Here is a 16,131-nt window from a genome sequence, read left to right on the forward strand (position 1 = left end):
AATTAACATGGAACACCCACACGGAACTGTTATGTACCAGACTATCTAGAGTAGTCTTTTTGTTAAGGAAACTAAAAACATTAGTTAGCAGAAAACAACTTTTGTCTTCTTATTATGCCTTCTTTGAATCTTACTTACAGTACGGAATAAAATTATGGGGCAACTCATCCGGTGCTCAGACAGTGTTCATGTGGCAGAAGAAAGCAATTACAGCAATTACAGGTATTAAAAGCCAAGAATCATGTCGAAAGCACTTTAAGGAACTTAACATTACCTTCTCTGTGTATAAAAATGTGTCTTCTTTCCATAAAAAAAACAAATACATACCTTACCTTCCAGAACAGATGTTCATTCACATGATATCAGATATAAAAACAATCTTGATGTAGACTTTACTAGGCTGTCTAAGGTCCAAAATAGCATTAATCAAATAGGATTAAAATTATATAACAAGTTACCACCATCACTGAAAGACCTACAAGGTGATGCCTTCAAGAGGCAGCTGCACAAATTGTTAGCTGATAAGTGTATCTATGATATAAAGGAATTGGAATGTAGTACAGAGTAACTATGATGTTAAGGAATTGGAATTTAGTAGATAATAACTATGATGTTAAGGAATTATAATGTAGAGAATAACTCTTTATCCTCATGTAATGTAATCTGAATGTACATAGCTTCTCAATTTTAGATTCACTATCAAATGTAATGTCAAAACTGTCTATTTCAACAAATGTTGGCTAGTGACAAGTAAATAAATAAATAAAATATGTATGCCTCATAAAATCCGTTCAGTTTACAGTATCTAAAATTTTGGAGAGAGAAAAAAAAAAAGATTGCTTGATAGACTGCTCATCTTAACGTGAGGTTGTTTTCTTATGATGCCATGCTCATCCACGACTGTTACACTGCAAGTAAACATTATTTGTAGTCATTCCTGCCAGCACTTTTCAGTTGATGTAGTCTGATGTGCTGAGATGGTTTCTGTAAAAATTCATGTGGTGAGGATGATAGGGATGCACATGTCTTGCAAGAAATGACAAATGTTTCCAGAATAGAGTTGATGTGCATGCTGTTTTAAAACTTTGACAAATTATTTCTGTTCCAGTCAGGAACTCAAACCCAGAACTTCGCTTTCTCAGTACAGTCATTGCATTTTGAAAAGAAATCCTCTGCAATCTAATCTACAGGGAATTAAGCTTTGTCAGGGGGGAGCTTACAGAAGACCTCCACACCAGAATACACAACTCCCTTTTCAACACAAATTGGGATGGGAAATTATTTTTCTCTCTCATATTGTGGTTGTGTGAACATAATTCAAGAGAAAGGAAGGAGCAAATTTAATGGGAAATGTGTATATGAAATTATAATTCTTTGATGTAACTTCTGCAAGTGTGTGACTATTTTACAACACACTCTTAACACTCATTCTACAGAATGGCAGCCCTGTTATTTTCATGACTTGGTCTCTTGCATAATTTTTGTGTCCACACTTCATTCCATATACAATGAATCATATTGGTTTAATTCACTCTAAAGTAACAGAAGCTGCAATTCGTATGCATCAGTATGAGTTAGTACATTTTTAAACTATGGAAAATCCAGGATGGAGTGCAACAATACTAGAAAAGGAAAGCTGCTACTCACCATACAGCGGAGATGGTGAGTTGCGATAGGCACAACAAAAAGATTCACACAATTATAGCTTACGGCCATTAAGGCCTTTGTCAGCAATAGACACACATACACACAAGCGCTGACGCAAACACAACTTGCACACATGTCTGCAGTCTCAGACAACTGAAACCACACTGCAAGCAGCAGCACCAGTGCATGATGGGAGTGGTGACTGGTTGGGGGTAAGGAGGAGGCTGGGGTGGGGAGGGGGAGGGATAGTATGGTGGGGGTTGCGCACAGTGAAGTGCTGCAGTTTAGACAGAGGGCAGGAGAGAGGGGTGGGGGGGGGGGGGGGGGCGGGGGCTAAGAAGCGGAAAGGAGGGAAATAAAAAGAAATTAAGACTGGGTGTGGCGTGTTGGTGGGAAGGAGCCATATGGCACAGGTTGTGGAGCAGTCATTGAGATGAGGGGTATGATGTTGGGCAGTGTGTTCAGCAACAGGGTGGTCCACTTGTTTTTTGGCTACAGTTTGTCACTGGCCATTCATCTGGACAGACACCTTGTTGGTTGTCATGCCTACATAGAATGCAGCACAGTGGTTGCAGCTTAGCTTGTAAATTAGATGACTGGTTTCACAGATAGCCCTGCCCTCAATGGGATAGGTGATGTTAGTGATCAGACTGGAGTAGGTGGTGGCAGGAGGACGTATGGGACAGGTCTTGGATCTAGGGTTATGTGCCATGAGGTACAGGATTGGGAGAAGGGGTTGTGTAAGGATGGACAAGTATATTGTTTAGGTTCGGTGGACGGCGAAATATCACTGTAGGAGGGTTGGGAAGGATAGTGGGCAGGACATTTCTCATTTCAGGGCACAATGAGAAGTAATTGAAACACTGGCAGAGAATGTTATTCAGTTGCTCCAGTCCCGGATAATACTGAGTTATGAGGGGAATGCTCCTCTGTGGCCGGACTGTGGTACTTGTGGGAGGTGGTGGCAGACTGGAAAGATAAGGCACGGGAGATTTGTTTTTTACAAGGATGGGAGGATAATTACGGCCAGTGAAGGCTTCAGTGAGACCCTCAGTATATTTTGAAAGGGACTGCTCATCACTGCAGATGCGACTATGGGTGGCTAGCCTGTACGGAAGGGACGTCTTGGTATGGAATGGGTGGCAGCTGTCAAAGTGGAGGTATTTCTGGTGGTTAGTAGGTTTGATATGGATGGAGGTACTGATGTAGCAATCTCTGAGATGGAGGTCAACATCTAGGAAGTTGGCTTGAGTAGGACCAGGTGAAGCAAATGGGGGAGAAGTTGTTGAGGTTCTGGAGGAACGTGGATAGGGTGTCCTCACCTTCAATCCAGATAGTAAAGATGTCATCTGCAGTAAGCTAAGCTGCAACCACTGTGCTGCATTCTATGTAGGCATGACAACCAATGACCTGTCTGTCTGGATGAATGGCCACTGATAGACTGTGGCCAAAAAACAAGTGGACCACTCCGTCTTGCTGAACACGCTGCCAAACATCATATCCCTCATCTCAATGACTGCTTCACAGCCTGTGCCATGTGCAGGTGGGAACTTTCCCTGCAAAACATCCTACATTCCCATAACCCTCCTGGCCTCAACCTCCATTAGTTACTGTCCTCACCCATCCAGCCCCCTCCCTGTTCCCATTCCAGCACTACACAGCCGTCATTTCACTGCCACACCCAGTCTTTTAATTTCTTTTTATTTCTCTCCTTTCCACTACTTACCCTACTCCCCCTCCCCACATTCTCCCCTGCCCTCCGTCTAAACTGCAGCACTTCACTTCACTGTCCGCCACCCCCACCATACTATCTCTCCCCCTCCCTGCCCCCGCTCCTCCTTACCCCCACTCAGTCGCCACTCCGATCGTGCACTGGTGCTGCTGCTCGCAGTGTGGTTTCAGTTGTCTGAGACTGCAGACATGCGTGCAAGTAGTGTTTGCATGAGTGTGTGTGTGTGTGTGTGCGCGCATGTGTGTATGTGTGTGTGTTGCTGACAAGGGCCTTAATGGCCGATAGCTATAATTGTGGGAATCTCTTCGCTGTGCGTATCGCAACTCAGCATCTCCACTATATGGTGAGTAGCAACTTTCTCCTTCACTAATATTGTTAGTACATTTTTGTGAGTCGAGATACATAATTATTTTTACGTGTAACAATAGTATTAGTCTGGGAATTAATTTCAGATAAATTCACAAGATGCCATAACACAAGGAAACACACTAGCAGTCATTTCCATTTTCATCTGTAGCAGATGCCAACAATCTTTGCTGGCCTCACAGAGGAGGAGGGAGTGATATGTAGTTGGTGTGTGACTGTTACGTGTTTTATTTATTTATGACTAATCCTGTATATTCAGATAGTGAGTGAGTTGCATGGATGTAGGACCAGTCAAAAAATACATTTTACCAACATCGTTTTGAATATTATTACAAGGCACATGGGATGTAATAAATACAAATTACGTGACTGTTCATTTGTCACGTGTACAGTACAGAAGATAGGTAACACAATGGTATTAAAGTACTGAATGTAACATGATCAAATAAGGCAGCTTAACAGATAAAAGTGTCGAATGAGAAGGACTGCTGCGGCTGTTTAAAATCTTTAAATCAAAGACACAACTGGTTTTGCAAACTATAATTGCATCATCAGGTATGTATAAAGCAACTTATTAGAATTTCGGCTATGGGAGGTAATGGCAAATAAAAGTGATGAGGCATGTGTCTACTTACAGTAAATCCGTCAAAGTGATCTGTTTAAAAGCTGGAAGCAGCACATTCCCTAACATTCTCAGCAAGATATTTAAAATTTCTAATTCACAAAAGTGCAAATGTCCGTGTATAAAAAATGGGAGCTAAGGCCATCCTGAAGCCTTTCTTGGTGATTAATATATTTTGCTGGATAGTATTAGACTATGTTGCACTACATAACTGTGTGGATTAATCAAAAGTGTGCTGGCATAACATTGTTCCCACTTAACCCCCCCACCAAATAACGAAACAAAGTTAATGAGCATTATATTACTACAGATGGTACAGTGCTGCAGATTTAATAATTGATATAAATTATTCCTGTTGGTTTAGATTTTCAGTCTAAAATATAAGCATATCTGGATTTTTTATTTCTAACATGGCATGCTGAAAGCTTTGTATCAAGGCAACCAGGTAGACACAGTGGTTCTTGATTTCTGAACAGCATTTGACTAAGTTCCACACTTACGCTTATTGTCAAAAGTACAATCATATGGGGTATCAAGTGAAATTTGTGACTGGATTGAGACTTTTTGATAGGGAGGGCACAGCGTGTTATCTTGGATGGAGAGTCATTATCAGATGTAGAAGTAACTTCTGGTGTGTCTCAGGGAAATGTGTTGGGATTGTTGTTGCATGTTGTATATTAGTGACATTGCAGAAAATAGTAAAATCAAGCTTTTTGCAGATGATGCAGTTATATATAATAAATTACAATCTGAAAGAAGCTGGATAAATATGTAGTCAGATCTTGATAAGATTTCAACTTGGTGCAGAAATAGGCAACTTGCTATAAATGTTCAGAAATGTAAAATTTTGCACTTCACAAAATGGAAAAACATAGTATCCTATGACTATAATATCGATGAGTCACCGATGGAATCGGCCATCTCGTTCAAATACCTGGTTGTAACACTTTGTAGGGATATGAAATGGAATGATCAGATAGGTCCGGTCATTCATAAAGCAGGTGGTAGACTTCAGTTTGTTGGTAAAATACTGAAAAGTACAATCAGTCTACAAAAGAGATTGCTTACAAATCACTCATGTGATTGGTTCTAGAGTATTGCTCAAGTACATGTGACCTATACCAGACAGGACTTGCAGTGAATATTGAACCTATACAGAGAAGGGCACCAAGAATTGTCACAGGTTTGTTTAGTCAGTGGGAGAGTGACACAGAGATACTGAAGGAACATAATTGGCAGACACCTGAAGACAGACGTAAACTGTCTCGAGAAAGTCTATTAACAAAGTTTCACAAACTGGCTTTAAGTGATTACTCTAGGAATATACTATAGTCCCCTACTTATTGCTCACATAGGGATTGTGAGGACATGATTAGAATAATTACCACACACACAGAGGCATTCAAATGATGAATGGAGCAAGAGGAAACACTAATAACTGATACAATGGGATGTACCCTCTGCCATGTACCTAACAGTTGTTTGCAGAGTATAGATGTAGATGCTGAAAAAGGCATTTAAATTTTGACAGATTTAATTTGAAGAAGGAGAACACTTTTGTCTGATGTAATGCACTCGATTTTGCACTGTGTTATGGATCTTTAGTTTACAAGATAGATCAAGCATTCTCCTTGTGTTGTCATTGTGATATGATATGTTTAATTTGTACAGAGACTGACTCTTACAAATAAAACACATTGGTGAGTATATGTATTCAGATAGTATTGTCAGAATTCCTCATTTTCTGAATCACTTTCCATATGAATGTCAAGGGTGAACCTTGTGCATCACTTACTGCCCTCGTTAGAGGAGTGAAAATTTTTGTGGCTTGTGGCTGATTTCCCTCGAATACAATGCATAAGATAAGGTGAACGGGATCAGTTGAAATACGCAGTTCAGCATCAATATCACAAATGGAAATAATGGTACAGACATCATAATAGGCAGAGCTAAGCTTTTTTTTGAAAGTGATGAATATGTCCAGTCTGCCTAAGATATAAGTAGCCAAAAGCTTGGAAGATTCCACACTTGATCAATACATTTAATGTTAAGCTGTCTCTACAATTGTTTTCTTATGAAGGATTAACTATATTTTGTTTCATTTAGGTGGAGTCAATTTGAATCAAACCATGTTACAACTTCACCAGATACATCGTTTGCAGTTTCCTCAAGATTATTGTTATGTTCTTTGTTAACCCATAATGATTATCAGCTGCTTTTAGCAATTGCTATATATAATATGTGTGTGCATAGGAACAGATTGAAACAAGAAAATAAAATCTCTTAAAACTAGATTAAACTGATCAATGTCCTTAAGGAATTCCTAAAGTTTATAAGAGTTTTCTTATAGAAACATCTGAAAGCCTATCTGGGACAGTTGTTTATTGCAGTGATTCGTTAAAGATATTGGACGGTATTTCATGCATAAGAACTCTGATGACCGTTTCATCAATGCCAGTGTTATTTTTCATTCCTCTCTCAATTTTATGTACAGTGATAGGAGACATCTGAATTAAAAATTTGAGGCACCTGTGTCCTGAAGCAGAGCCATGGCCTCATCAACAGAGCCCCTACATCCAATCTGGGATGCTATTGAGAGGAAATTATGATTGAAGATCTGTGCCAGTGCTTTGGATTTATTAAAATGATTCCATTATGTTGTTCTTGGAAATTATTCCTGTTTCTCTTTTTATTGTACCCCATATAGTTTTTATTTTATTACTGGAAGCATCACATTTGAACTAAAGAGATGTGTTTTTTTCCTTTGTCAGAGACTCTTTTTTAGAATATTGCAGTATCTCTTAAAACTACATTAAATGTACCAATGTCCTGTATGGAATTCCTGAAGGTTATAAGACTTTTCTTATAGAAATGTCTGAAAGTATTACTACAGAAACTGACTTTGCTATTTAGAGTATCACATCTGATTATAAGTAATTGGCCATTAAGGTCAGAAAGACTATTCAAAATTTGCTTACTATTGTGGTGGGGCTTGTGGTCTTGTAGATGGAAATGCTGTCATTGAGAGACACAGTTTTCAGTGACTCTTGTGAGGAAAATAAAAATCAACAGCAGTGTTATTTGTGTTCATTACATGTGCAAGATCAGCCCTACTGGTATTTTTGGCAAAAAATTAAAATAAAGTCACCCAAAATAATAATAGTTTGTGTTTTAGGAAAGCATAATTTAGAAGAGCTCTAATTGTTTCAAGAAAAATCTTCAATTTCCCTACAGGAGTCCTATATACTACGAGTACTGTGATAACTACATTTGCATTTATTAAAACCCCACAGTTTTTAAAGTGTTGCTGTTGGCAGTATTTGCTTAAGTCTACTGATTTGTACACTGTATTGTCTCTGAATACATAAGAACTCTACCATTCAATAAAAATTTTCTACTGTGGTAGGCTGTTATACTATAACCACACAGGTTAAGAAAGCTATCTAAATTGGATTGAAGAGGAACGCAACCATTATCACAGTAATTATGAAATAGACTTTAAAAATGCTGTAAGGTTGCTCAAGAACATTCACTAGTTTTTTTGTGAATTTCTGTTTTGTGGCTTGCTGTGACACCTTTTGGATTACTGCTTCCATTCGACTTGATAACTGCATTCTGGTCCAAGCTATCGGTGTTGGCAAACGTGTGTGTGAGGTGTGCTTGCTTGTGCTTATGTGAATGAGTGATGTGTGTTTCTCTTTCTTTTTCTGATGAAGGCCGTGCCAGAAAGCTTATGTGTAAGTGCCTTTTAAGTGTGCCTGTCTGCAGATTATCTCTGTGGTAAGTAGCAATCAATATTTTCCTACATCATTGATATTCCAACCTGGAGTTCCTGTTGTTTGACTACGAGAGTTGTTTTGCTTCAGGATGGCTCAGACAACAATAACATACAATGAAAGACTCCATATTGTCAATCTAATGGAACTGTGAATGAGACAAGTGGATTTTGCAGTGCTGCATGTCAAAATGATGTCTCTATAATATGGAACAAGTTTCTAGTGACACAATCAATTGAGGATCGTCACAGAAGTGGCTGCGGACGAAAGACAACAGGTGTGCAGGACTTATCTGCATCTAACAGCAAGCAGAAACCCTCAACAATGCTACACATCTATGATGGCAGTTCCAAACAGCTACAGAAGTACTGGTGTCAACATAAACGTTTTGAAATAGTCTCCATGAGCAGGGATTACGTGCCTAAAGATCTCTCAGGCTCCTCCTCTAAATTGGGTTTAGAGGGAGGCTCGTGTTGCATGAACACGGAACCACTGTTTGTACACTAAGCAGCAGTGGGACACAGAACTCTTTTCTGCTGAGTCTCATATTGGTATCAATTCTGACAATACTTGTACTGATATCTCTGGGTGGAGGAAATGAGGACAACATTTACATGCTAACTGTATAAGAGACTGCCACCCTTATCAAGGTAGTTCAGTGGTGTTTTGGGGTGCAATCATATGAGGGGCATTTTTCAGTCCATGCAAAGTCCCAGAAATGGCACCACCGGCACGTATCGAGGTCATGTTTAGTTAGTAGCATCTTTGGAAAGAACGCACACCAAGTTTCAGCCATATTGGTCTATTTCTTTGTGTTTGGCATTCGTGTGAATCAAAGAAGTCGAGTGACTGTCAAAAAATAGACGAAAAAGAATTTTGTGTGGTGATCGAACATTACTTTATGAAAGGCGAAACGCCTCAGGAGATTAAAGAGAAGCTTAATAAACTTTACAGTGACTCTTTACCTTCGATTATAAAAGTTTATAAGTGGTTTCAAAATTTTTGGAGTGGCCATATGGGCAAAAGTGATGCTGGATGTTCTGGACACACTGTGGAGGTTATGACTTCAGGAATCATTGATAAAATCCATGATATGATAATGGATGGCAGAAGAGTTAAGGTGCGTGAGATTGCTAGTGCTGTGGGCATCTCGAATGAATGGGTACATAATATTTTGCATAAACATTTGGACATGAGAAAGCTGTCTGCAAGATGGGTTCTGCGATTGCTCACGCTTGACCAAAAACGGAATTGTGTGAAGTGTTGCAAGGATGGTTTGCAGCTGTTCAGGAAGAATCCGCAGAACTTTCAGAATTGTTTCATCACTATGGGTGAAACATGGATACATTACTATACTCCTGAGACCAGACAACAATCTAAACAATGGGTTACCAAGGGAGAATCTGCATCAAAAAAGTTGAAGACCATTCCTTCAGCCAGAAAGATTATGGCGACTGCCCTATGGGATTTGTAAGGGATAATCCTCATAAACTCTCTGGAAAAGATTAAAACTATCACAGGTGCATATTATTCATTGTTCTTGGACCGTCTGAAAACCGAGATGCAAGAAAAACGCTGGCGACTGTACTGCAAAAAAGTCCTTTTCCATCACGACAATGCACCAGCACACACCTCAGCAGTTCTGGTCGCAAAATTAATGGAAATAGGATTCCAACTCATTTCACATCCCCCCTATTCTCCAGACTTGGCTCCCTCAGGCTACTATTTTTTCCCCAATTTCAAGAAATGGCTGGCGGGACAAAGATTTTGTTCAAACAAGGAGGTGATTGCAGCAATTAATAGCTATTTTGCTGACTTGGACAATTCCTATTATTCGGGAGGGCTCAACAAATTAGAACAGCATTGGATGAAGTGTATAAGTCTAAAAGGAGACTATGTCAAAAAATAAAAAAGGTTTACCCCAAACATGTAAGTAGCTTTCATTTTTGCACGGACTTTTCAAATGCCCCTCATATACGGCTGCAGACACCCCTCAGTACCAACACATGGGAGGATGACTAGTGTGAAGTATAAGGACAACACCCTTGCACGCATTGTCACCCCGTTTGGTGAATGTACTGTAGTGAGATTCACATTGATGTCCCAGGTTCGATTCCTGGCCGGGTTGGGGATTTTCTCTGCCCGGGGACTGGGTGTTTGTATTGTCCTCATCATCATCGTCATCATCATCATCATCATTTGTGAGAGTGACTAGATTGGACTGTGAAAAGAAAATGGACTGTGTAAAAATTGGGACTTTGTAGGGGCACTGTTGACCGCACAGTTGAATGCCACAAACCAAAACATCAAACATTTTCACACTTTTGGACGAAAATCCACGCTCCCACCATCACAATTTTGTGAACACCCTCTAGTGGAGCACAAAATCAGTTGGATGGAATGGCCTTTGTATTCTCCAGGTCTCAGCTGCTGTAGAGGAATGGGAGAATATCTCACAGTCTTATCTGGACAATTTGGCAAGAAGCATGCGTAACTGTATTTAAATGTGTCCCCATGTATGATGAGGACCAACTAGCTGATAAACAATGTGTTATGCATCATGACAGTGAGAAGAAACTGTAGTGTTTTGAAGTGGAATCTTTTGTAAGACTCTTGTGTGTTTAGCAAGTGGAAGTGTCTTTATCTTCTTTATTTTTGTTTTCTTATGACTGTATCTGTCAGAACATAATCAGTTTTGTTTCCTATTATGCCCAGTATTAACAATAAAGCACTATTCAACTTTTATTTTGACCACTGTATATCACTGGATTTGTAAAGCACGGTTTGCTTCAAAATATGATATAAATAACTTCCAGACGACCTTCAATGTTCGTGTGTAAGTACCTACTTATTTTATTTTCTTCCTCCATTCAAACTACGTCAAATCTTTGTGGGAGACCACGAAGAGTATTTTGTGGCCGTGGACCAGATGCCCAATTCATACTGTAATGAGGAATGAGATTCTCCAGTGGTAACAGAGCTCTTTACTCACATCTCTATCAGCCAATGAAGATACAAATTCCCACTGCACTGAGGGGTCAGTTGGGACTTAAGGTTTATCAACTATGTATTTACAACCACACTTTTCAAATATGGGATCTGGATAAAGTATTGTTAGTGGAAAGTGACAGAAATCACCTCCCAAAGTAATGCTTTCACACAAAATAATGTCGTGCATCTGTTGAGAGAAATAGGATGATGCGTATTACCTTGTTTTTTAGTGGTGTGCTCATTGCAGCTAACTGTTGAAGCCAACAACAGAGATGCCTTGTGGTTGCATTCTATGAAACAATGACTGAGGGCACTGTATTGAGTGCTGCCACTACACAACAGAGCCCATCCTGACTCAACTGCTTTCATCCTGGACCTTCATTAGGAGTTCACCCCTCATCACAGTTTCCACTTATGTTGCACCCTCAGATGTAGAACTTTTTCCCTCCCTTCTCAAAAATGCCTCTGAATCACAGACATTATCAGAGTTTGGTGGTTTGGGTGCCTCAGTGATAGTCACACCATAAGTGCAACTGCAATGGAGTATCTGTGAAGAGGCCACACAAATGTGTGGTTCCTGAAGAGTGGCATTAATCTTTTCAGTAGTTGGAGGGGCAACAGTCTAGATTATTCATTACTCTGGCCTTGTAACATCAGCCAGTATGGCCTCGGTACTGTGAAAGATGAAGTAAAGGATGGTACAGTCATTACTCTTCCTGGGGACATGCAACTCTACTGTATGGTTAAATGATTATGGCATCCTATTGGTTAAAATAGTCCACCACTGGGATCTCCAGGTGGGGACAACTTAGGAGTATGTTATCATCATGAAAAACAAAACTGGCAGTCTATAAAATCAGAGCATGAAATGTTAGATCACTTAATCAGGCAGGTAGGGTAGAAAATCAAAATAGAAAAAATGGGCAAGTTTAAATTAGATATAGTTGGGATCACTGAAGGTCAGTGGCAGGATGAACAGGACTTCTTGTCAGCTGAGTACAGGGTTATAAATACAAAATCAAACACAGGTAAAGCAGGTCTAGGTATTGTTATGAGTAAGAAAATAGGAATGAAGGTAAGTTACTATGAGCAGTGTAATGAACACAGAAGATAGAGACAAATTCATATCTGATCTTACTGTGGAGGTGGTGAAGAAATTCAAAGAGTGTATGGCGAGAAAAGAAATTATTCAGCTAGTTAAGGGAGAAGAAAATTTAATTGTGATAGGTGACTCAAATTCTCTAGTAGGCAGAGGAAGAGAAGGAAAAACAGTACGAGAATATGAACTTGGGGAAAGGAATAAAATACAAACTTGCCTGGTAGAATTCTGCACAGAGCATATTTTAATAATCACTAACACTTGGTCTAACAATCGCAAAAGAAGGCTGAGGCTGTATATATGGAAGAGGCCTGGAGACACTGGAATTTTTCAGACTGATTCTATTAAGCTAAGAGATTTCAGAACCAGATTGTAAGCTGTAACTCTCTCACAATAATATACTAGTTAAGAATTGATGATTAAAACTGAAGAATTTACAGAAAGGTAGGAAATAAAGAATATGGGACCCAGATAATTTGAAAGAATGAGAGGTTCTTGACAGTTTCAAAGGAAGCATAAGACAACAGTTGACTAGAACTGGGGAGAGAAGTACAGTGTAAGATGAATGGGTAGCTTTAATGATGAAATAGTGAAGGCAGTAGAGGCTCAAATGGGTAGAAAGACAAAGTCTAGTAAAAATCCACAGATATCACAGGAGCTACTGAATTAAAATGATAAAATGAGAAAATATAAAGATGAAGCAGGTAAAAGAGAATATAAAATCTAAAAAAACAGCTACACTGGAGTGGATAGAGGACAAATGCAAGGCTATAGAAACATCTATAACTCTGGGAAAGATGGATACCCCTACAGGAAAATTAGAGGCCTTTGGAGAAAAGAGAAGTTACTGTGTGAATATTAGAGAGCTCAGATGGAAAACCAGTAGTAAGCGAAGAAGGAAAGTTGAAACATGGAAGGAATATATAGAGTGTCTATACAAGGCAGACGTACTTGACAGCAATGTTATATAAATGGAAGAGGTGTAGATGTAGAGGAGATGGCAGATTATGATGCTGCGAGAAGAATTTGACAAAGCACTGAAAGACCTAAACCAAAATAAGGCATCTGGAGTGGATGACATTCCCTCAGAACAGCTGATATCCTTGGGAGAGTAAGCCATCACAAAACTGTTCAACCTGGTTTGTATGATGTAAGAGTCAGAAGAAATACCCTGAGATTTCAAGAAGTAAGTAATAACTCCAATTCCAAAGAAAGCGGGCAGTGAATAGTGTGAATATTGTTGGACTATACATTTAATACACAATGGTTGCAAAATACTAACATGAATTCTTTACAGAAGTGCAGAAAAACTGGTAGAAGCCAAACTTGGGAAAGATCAGTTTGGATTCCAGAGAAATGCTGGAACAGGTGAGGCAATGCTGACCTTCAATCTTATCTTAAAAAATAGGTTAAGGAAAGGTAAACAAGCATCTGAGAAAGCTTTTGACAAAGTTGACTGGCATACCATCTTCCAAATTCTGAAAGTAGCGGGGATAAAATAATGGGAGCAAATGGATATTTACTACTTGTACAGAAACCAGACAGCAGATATGAGAGTCGAGAGGGAGGTGTTGGGGGGAGGGGTGGGAGCATGAAAGGGAAGCAGTGGTTGAGAAGGAGTGAGAGAGGGTTGTAGCATATCCCTGATGTTATTCAATCTATGCATTGAGCAAGCAGTAAAGGAAACCAAAGAAAAATTTGGAGTAAGAATTTAACTCCAGGGAGAAGAAGTAAAAGTTTTGAGGTTTGCTGATGGCATTGTAATTCTGCTGGAGACAGCAAAGGAATTAGATGTTGAATGGAATGAACAGTGTCTTGAAAGGAGGATATAAGATGAACATCAACAAAGCAAAACAAAGAATGAAATGTTGTCAAATTAAATCAGTTGATGCCGAAGGAATTAGATCAGGAAGTGAAATGCTAATAGTAGTAGATGAATCTTGCTATTTGAGCAGCAAAATAAATGATCATGGCCAAAGTAGACAGGATATAAAATGTAGACTGGCACTGGTGTGCAAAGGATTTCTGAAGAAGAGAAATTTGTTAACATCCAATACAGATTTAAGTGTTAGCAAGTATTTCAGTAGGCATTTTTCTGGTGTTCAGCCTTTTACAGAAATGAAATGTGAATAATTAGCAGTTCAGACAAGAAGAAAGTAGAAGCTTTTGAAATGTGGTGCTACAGAAGAATGCTGAATATTAGATTGGTAGATCATGTAACTAACAAGGAGGTACTTATTAAATTGGGTAGAAAAGAAATTTGTGGCATAACTTGACTAAAAGAAGGGATCAGTTGGTAGGACACATTTTGAGACATTAAGGAATTGGAAATTTAGTGCAGCAAGTCCCCTTCTGCCATGATTGATGAAACATTTTACAGTTTCAGTTAAAGAAGAAAGTTTTGGTGTTTACTTGAGCTCCACCATAATTGTTGTGGAAGACACATCTGACAGGCTCAAAGTTAACTGGAGAAGCCCTGCTAAACATATAGACATAAACTGTGAATTTGTGCCTAAGCTTGTGTCTGCATATTGTGTTCTCCATGAAGTCACTGAAACACATACAGACCATTTTCAAGAAAACTGGCTGAATTATGTAGGAAGGGAAAAAGCCCAGTGAATATACTTGTGCAGAAACCAAACAAGAAGCTGAACTGATAAGAGAATGTCTTGAAACATACTGTGCTTCCAAATTTACATTAAGGAAATCACAATTACGATTTTGATTTTATTCTGAAGCATTTATTTATAGCATGTCAGATGATAACCCATATGAAATATTGCTTAAAATTCAATTGCTGTTAGCAAATAATGCTCAGTATGAAGTTTTAATAAGTACAGTGTATACATGATGATGAGGAACTGGAAGTTATGGGAAATGTTTTACATATTCCCATTCACTTATGACACATGTCATTGTATTCTGAGGAAATCAGCCATGAGAAAATAAAGCCTTTATTGCACAGAAGAGAGTCATCAGGATTATGAGTAGAGTGCACCCAAGATGCTCTTGCAGAAATAAATTCAAACTATCCAATCTCCTGGTTTCCCACCTCCGGAAAGGCAACTCACTCACCCTTCACAACCTTTCCAGCAAATCTCAACCACCTCTCATTGCACACAAACCCAGTCTCTCCCATCTACTCAGTCTCCCACTTCCAGCTCCACTCCCTCCAAAACCTCAAAATTCCAAGCAACACAATCTGGCACCACAACACCCTAATTCAGTAGTTAACCTCTCCTCCAAACCTCTCTCCCAATCTGAAACCTCTGTCCTATCCAAAGGCCTCACCTTCAGCCCCACTCCCAGATTCAACCAAACAGCCCTCGTCAAAGATTTACTGTCCTACACTCGTACTCTCTGCTGGAAGTATCACTTTGCCACGAAGAAAAATGATCCTAATCCTACCCCTAATGATCCAACTCCCCAAGACTCTATCCAGATTGAACCCTGCCTGGAACAGTTCCGTCCTCCGTCACAGCGGGACCCACCTCCTCTTCCTCAAAATCACCCTCTCCAAACCTTCCAGGAATTTCTGACTTCCAGCCTTGCCTCTCAATCCTTCTTAAAAAACCTTAATCCTACTCCCAACATCACCACTGCTGAAGCCCAGGCTATCCGTGATCTGAAGGCTGACCGGTCCATCATCATTCTTCCGGCGGACAAGGGTTCCACGACCGTGGTACTTGATCGTCGAGAGTATGTGGCTGAGGGACTGCGTCAGCTTTCAGACAACACCACATACAAAGTTTGCCAAGGTAATCCCATTCCTGATGTCCAGGCGGGGCTTCAGGGAATCCTCAGAACCTTAGGCCCCCTACAAAACCTTTCACCTGACTCCATCAACCTCCTGACCCCACCGACACCCCGCACCCCTACCTTCTACCTTCTTCCTAAA

The sequence above is a fragment of the Schistocerca serialis genome, chromosome 12 (genome assembly GCF_023864345.2).
Source record: "Schistocerca serialis cubense isolate TAMUIC-IGC-003099 chromosome 12, iqSchSeri2.2, whole genome shotgun sequence".
In the NCBI taxonomy this organism is placed as follows: Eukaryota; Metazoa; Arthropoda; class Insecta; order Orthoptera; family Acrididae; genus Schistocerca; species Schistocerca serialis.